Source organism: Octodon degus, unplaced genomic scaffold, assembly GCF_000260255.1.
Source record: "Octodon degus isolate 3935 unplaced genomic scaffold, OctDeg1.0 scaffold00117, whole genome shotgun sequence".
In the NCBI taxonomy this organism is placed as follows: Eukaryota; Metazoa; Chordata; class Mammalia; order Rodentia; family Octodontidae; genus Octodon; species Octodon degus.
This window is the reverse complement of record NW_004524693.1, coordinates 4,550,853-4,557,242: the sequence shown is the minus strand read 5'-3', so window position 1 is coordinate 4,557,242 and position 6,390 is coordinate 4,550,853.

The window sequence follows — 6,390 nt, the reverse complement described above, 5'->3', positions numbered from 1 at the left end:
CATTTTTACTTTAGTTTAGTGCATGGTGATAAACCTGGGTCAAATTAATTTTTCCACATTTAGAGAGCCAGTTTTTCCAGCACCATGTGTTAAAGATGTTATCTTTCTTCCAGTGAATATGTTTGGCCCCTTTGTCAAAGATAAGGTGGCTGAGTGTGTTCATAGAGCCTTCAACATTTTTTAATCTATTCCATTGATCCTTCTGTCTGTTTTGTTGCCAGTTCCATGCTGACTATAGCTCAGTAGCCTTGTAGTATAATTTCAAGTCAGGAATTTTAAGGCCTCTTGCCTGTTTTTTTTTTTTGGTCTGGGATTTCCTTTAATACTCTAGGTCTTTTCTGGTTCCAGATAAATTTTAGGAATGTTTTCTCCAGGTTTATTAGGTATGTTGGTGGTAGGCTGTTAGGGAGTGCATTAAAATTGTGCAGCAATTTTGGGAGTATGGTCATCTTCACAATGTTTTTTCTTCCTATCCCGGAGCATGGAATATTTTTCCATTTTCTGAAATCCTCTACAAGCTCTTTTTTCAGAGTAGTGTAATTTTCCTGGAAAAGTTCTTTGACTTCTTTAGTTAGATTAATTCCAAGGTATTTCATTTTTCTCGGTGCTATTGTAAAAGGTATTGTTTCTATAATTTCCCTCTCAGTGTGTTTGTTGTCTGTGTAGAGGAATGCTATTGACTTTTGGGTATTGACTTTATAACCTGCTATGCTACTGAATTTCTGTATTAATTCTAGTAGCTTCTTGGTGGAGTTTTTTGGGTCTTCCAAGTAAAGTATCATGTCATCTGCAAATAAAGATAATTTAACTTTTTCTTTCCCCATTCTTCTTCCTTTTATTTCTTTCTCTTGTCTAATGGCTTTAGCTAATGATTCCAGAACTATATTGAATAGGAGGGGTGATAGAGGACAACCTTGTCTTGTACCAGATCTAAGACTAAATGATTTCAGTTTTTCCCCATTTAGGATTTCGTTGCCTGTTGGGTTTTCATAAATGGCTTTTACCAGATTGAAGTAGAGGCCTTCTATTCCAATTTTCTGTAAGTCATTGAACACGAATGAGTGTTGGACTTTGTCAAAAGCCTTTTCTACATCAATGGAGATGATCACGTGATTTTTAGATTTCACTCTATTGATATAGTGTATTACATTTATAGAATTTCTAATATTGAACCTTCCTTGCATCCTTGGGATGAATACTACCTCGCCTTGTTGTATGATCTTCTTGATGATTTACTATATTCTATTTCTTTGGATTTTGTTGAGGATTTGTGCATCTATGTTCATGAAGGAGATTGGCCTGTAGTAATCTTTTTTAGCTGAGTGTTTTCCTAGTATTGGTATCAATATAATTCTTGCCTCAATGAATGATTTTGGAAAGATTGCTTCCTTTTCAAGTTCATTGAAGATTTTAAGAAGTATAAGGACTAAATCTTCTACAAATTTCTTGTAGAATCCAACTCTGAATCCATCTGGACCTGGACCTTTCATTGTTGTTAGTTTTTTTTTATTATTATTGCATATTCTATTTCATTGGCTGTCATTGGGCTATTGAGAGTGGTTATATGTTGTCGATTCAGTTGTGGTAATTTGTACCTTTCTAGGAATCTGTCCATTTCTTCTGTGTCTTCTATTCTGTAAGAGTAAAGATTCTCAAGTGGCTATTGATAATCTTATGAATTTCCACTGCGTCTGTGGTCATTACACCCTTTTCATTCCTTATTACATGTATTTGAATTTTTTATTTCCCTCTTTTATGATGTTATCTTGGGGCTTATCAATTTTATCTAATCTTTCAAAGAACCAGCTTTTTGTTTCATTAATTCTTTGAAATGTTTTTTTCCAGGTCCTCCCCTGAGGAGCACTGAGACAGCAATTGAGAGTGGGCATGGTGGTGCATGCCTGTAACCTCAGCTCTTGGAAGGCTGTAAACAGGCAGATCATTGCGACTTTGATTTAGTAGTGAAACCCTGAACACCCTGTAGACCCTTCCGTTAAATATAATGAATAAATAAAAATACATATATATATATATATATATATATATATATATATATACAGATACAAATTCTCTATAGTGAATTTCATTAATTTGTATATATAATATGTAAAAATACATTTGATTAACGAGGAAAAAATGGAGCAGGGGAATAGCTTCGTGGTCGAAGTGAGCAACCAATACCTGGCTGGGTAGTTCACGCCTATAATCCCAGCGCTGTTGAGCTTGAGACATGAGGATCACTATGCATTTTAGCTGCATGTTGAAACTGAGGACCAAATTTAAAATTAAATAAGCAGAAAGATCCAGCTGGGAGGGTGGCCTGGGGAGATGGCTCAGTAGAATAAGCCCTTCACTGGCAAGTACAAGTTCCTGAGTTCAATTCCCACAAAAAAAAAAAAAAAAAAAAAAAAGATCTAGCTGGGCATGTTAGCTCATGCTACCTGGAATCCCAACTATTTTCAAGGTTGAGCAGGATAATTAAAAAATCACTCCCAACCTGAAACCTGGAAAAGTGAAAAAGAAAATTGAAAGGACTGGAGATGTAGCTCAATGTCAAGGCTCTATGTTCAATCACCAGTTCTACACCCAACACACACATGAAAGCAAAATAAAATCCAATACATCTTCCCTCACAATCTATGGCAAATCAGATAGAGTGTATTATTCTACCCCCGGAAATCTTCCATGTATACGAGAGTTTCTGGATAGTCAAATACCTTACATAAAATGGGGTGTATTTGTATATAACCTGTGCAATTATCTCCTGTACTTTAAATCAAATATAAATTACTTGTAATAGTGCAATGTACATTCTTTGAAAGTATTTTTTATGTCCCATTGCTTAGGATATAATGACAAGATAGTGTTAGTACATAAAGAGTATAATTTTTTCTCAAATATTTTCCGTTTCTGATTGGTAAAATCTATAGGTTCAGAACTTATACATAGGGAGAGCTAGCTGTGAATGTTGTCTATAAGAAACCCCACTCAAATATAAAGACTTAGATAAAAAGTAAAAGAATGCAGAAATATAAACTATGTGAATTTAGTCACAATTAAACTAGATTATGCAAATTACTATTATACATTATATTATTGTAAAACTTCATAGTAAAGAAAAGAACCAAGGATAAAGGGAGAATCATAGTTTTCCTAAAATAAATGATCTGAAAGCAGATATAGCTAACAACAATGCTTTAACATATGTGAAGAAAACCCCAATATAATTTCAAAGGGAAACTGATGAATTCATATTTATAGTTAGAAAACAAGCAGAAAGTTAGTTAAGGGCATAGTTGAAATTACCAATCCAATCCATCAATAAGATCGAATTGCAATTTACAGAACACATCATTCAACAGCAGCAGAATGCATTTTTTCTCAAGCTTACATATGCCACTCACAAGCATAAACCATATTGAGAACCATAAAGTACTATTTGCAATTTCAAAATAGTAGAAATTACACAAAGTATGCAGTTAGATGTGAATGGAATTCAATAAGAAATGAATAAGAGAAATATAGTTGCCAAGTTTCAAACTTGGAAATCAAACAATGTAATTTTGTATAATGTGACACATGACTAAAACAGGAAGTTCAAGAGAAAATTTTAAAATATTTTGAACATGGATCTAAGAGTATAGCTTAATGGTGGAGTCCTTCTACATCATGCCTGCATTGCTGGATTTCAGTTCCTGTAAAAATAAATTGATTAACTATATATGAAAATACAATTTATCAAACTTTTCACATAACAGTGTAAGCAATATTTAGGAGAAATTTTGTAACATTAGATATATGGAATAAAACAAGTAAGATATAAAATCAATAATCTAGGTTAAAGAAATTTCCTATGTAAGCAGCACAAAAAGGCAGAGAAGAATTCTTTCCAGAAGGTAGAAAGAATAAAAATACTTCTTAATTTATTTCATTAGATCTGCATTTTAATCTCAAACTCAAGATGTTACAAGAAAGTGCAGTTTTATCTCTGTCTTTCATAGTTATAGGCAGAAAATTCCTCAATAAAATATTAGTATATCAGACAAAGTGATACATAAACAGAATTATTCACTACACCCAAGTGAAATTTATTCTAGGTATGCAAGGGCGGTTCAACATTTGAGAATTAATTAATGTAACTCATCACAGTGAAAGGCTAAGTAATGCACACATCAATGCATATTTGTAAGAAGCATTTGACAAAATCCACCACCTTTCATGACTAACACTTGAAAGAAATTGGGAATAGAGTGTAACTTCCTTAAATTGATGAATAACATCTTCAGAAAACCTACAATGTTTATCAGTTTTAATGGCCAGAAGCTACATATTTTTCTTCTACAATCAGGGACTTTCCATGATTTTTATGCCACATAGTAATGGACATTTTGTGAATGCATTAAAATAAGAAAAGAAAGTAAATTGTGTACAGATTGGAAAGGAAGAAATGAAACAAATTTCTTTGTGAGATGACACAATTCAATGTACAAAATCCCAAGCAGACAAGAAAAACCCCAGAGAATTAATAAATAATTATATGAAAGTAGTAGCATAAATAGTAAAGAAGGTAGGTGTAGTGGCACATGCCTGTAATCCTAGTACTCAGGAGGCTGAAGCAGAAGGATCTCTATGAGTTTGAGGCTTGCCTGGGCTACATAGTGAGTTCAAGTCCTGCCTGTAGTACCTAGTGAGACCTTATTTCAAAAAAAGTCAAAAAAATTAAATAAAGTTAGTATATAATACTCAGTTGCTTTTCTATACAGCAACAATGAAAAGTGGATTTTTTTTGTTTATATCTAGATGCCCCCTCCAAATCCTCAAGCACTCATTGGTGGAGCTTTTGAGACATGATTAAATAAGGGAGGCATAATATGCATAAATGGATTCATTCACTGATGAATTTGAAGCTAAATGTGATATTGGGAGGTGAAGCCTGGTCATAGTAGGTGAACCACGAGGGGTATGGATTAGAAGGATCTATCTTTTTTCCCTCTCTCCTTTTTTCTCTCTCTTTCCAGTTTGGCATGCCATGAGCAACTTTCCTTTGCCATACCCCTCTGCTCTGCCTCAGAGCCAATGAACTATGGACTGAAGCCTGTAGAAGGTGTGCGTCAAAATAAACCACTTCTTTAAGCTTCTGGTGTCCACTATTTTGTCCCAGCAGTAAGAAAATGAAGACAGATTTTAAAATTTAAATATATGACATTTATATGACACTGAATTTGCTTTGCTCTAATTATTAAGGATTTTTTTTAAAAAAACTATATTTATAACTTTGGTCAATTACTAATTTTCTTATAATGATTCTTTTGGATTTTTGATATTAATATCTCAGAGACTGAAGTAAAAGTGTTCTATCTTTAGAAGTTTGTAAAGAATTCATGCTAATTCCTCAAATATCTGACAGAATTTAATAATGAGGGCACTAAACATGAAATTTTCTTTGTAGAAAGATTTTTCAACAATTAATTTTGTCTATTTTTGTTCTATATCTGTTCATGGTTTCTATTTCATACTGAGTCCTTTTCAGGAGTTTGTAGGTTTTCAAGTTAATAGAATATTTTAGAATAGTTTTAGTTCTACAGGAAAATTGACTGGAAACCATGGATTTCCCACATGCCCCCTCAGTTTCCTCTGACAGCTTCTCTTGTTTATATTAGGATTTATCCTTTAGTGCTGTGTACTCTAAGAGGTTTTGGCAAATATATAAGGACATGCATCTACTACTAAATGATTATGAAGAATAGTTACTAATTTTTTCAAATTCTCTGGTGCTTCTCCTGTTCAGCCCTTTATTCTAAGGTTTAGTAACCACTGCTTTTGTAGTTTTACATTTTCTTGAAGGTCAAAAAAATCCACTTACAAAATAAGAAAATGGATAATATATCAACCGTTGTTTATTAGTTACTCTTGTTTTGAAAATTTGTAGCATATGTATTATTGTTATGTTTCTGTCTTTCTGATTCTTGTTCTTGCTTTTGTTTTTACTCTTCAAATTAAAATTAAATTAACTTTAGAAAAGAAAAATAAATAAAAATAAAAATAAATTCAATAAAAATTCAATTTGCTAAAAAAGAAACAATTGAAACTATACACTATTTTACATTTTTAGTTTGGATTCTTTCACTAAGGATTATGCATTTAAAATTTTTAAAAGTAATTTTATTGAGGAACAAATAGTAATGAGACAGTTTCAAAACCAATTAGTAGGATAATTTCCATAATTAATACATTATATATTGTTTTCTGCATAGTGATTATTCATAGTACAAGATACAGACATGATATTCTGTCCACAAACACCATTAGAACAAATCTTTCTATTCATTGAATTCAGAGAAAGTAGCTGTATATCTATCCTGACTATTTTGATCATACACATATAAAAAG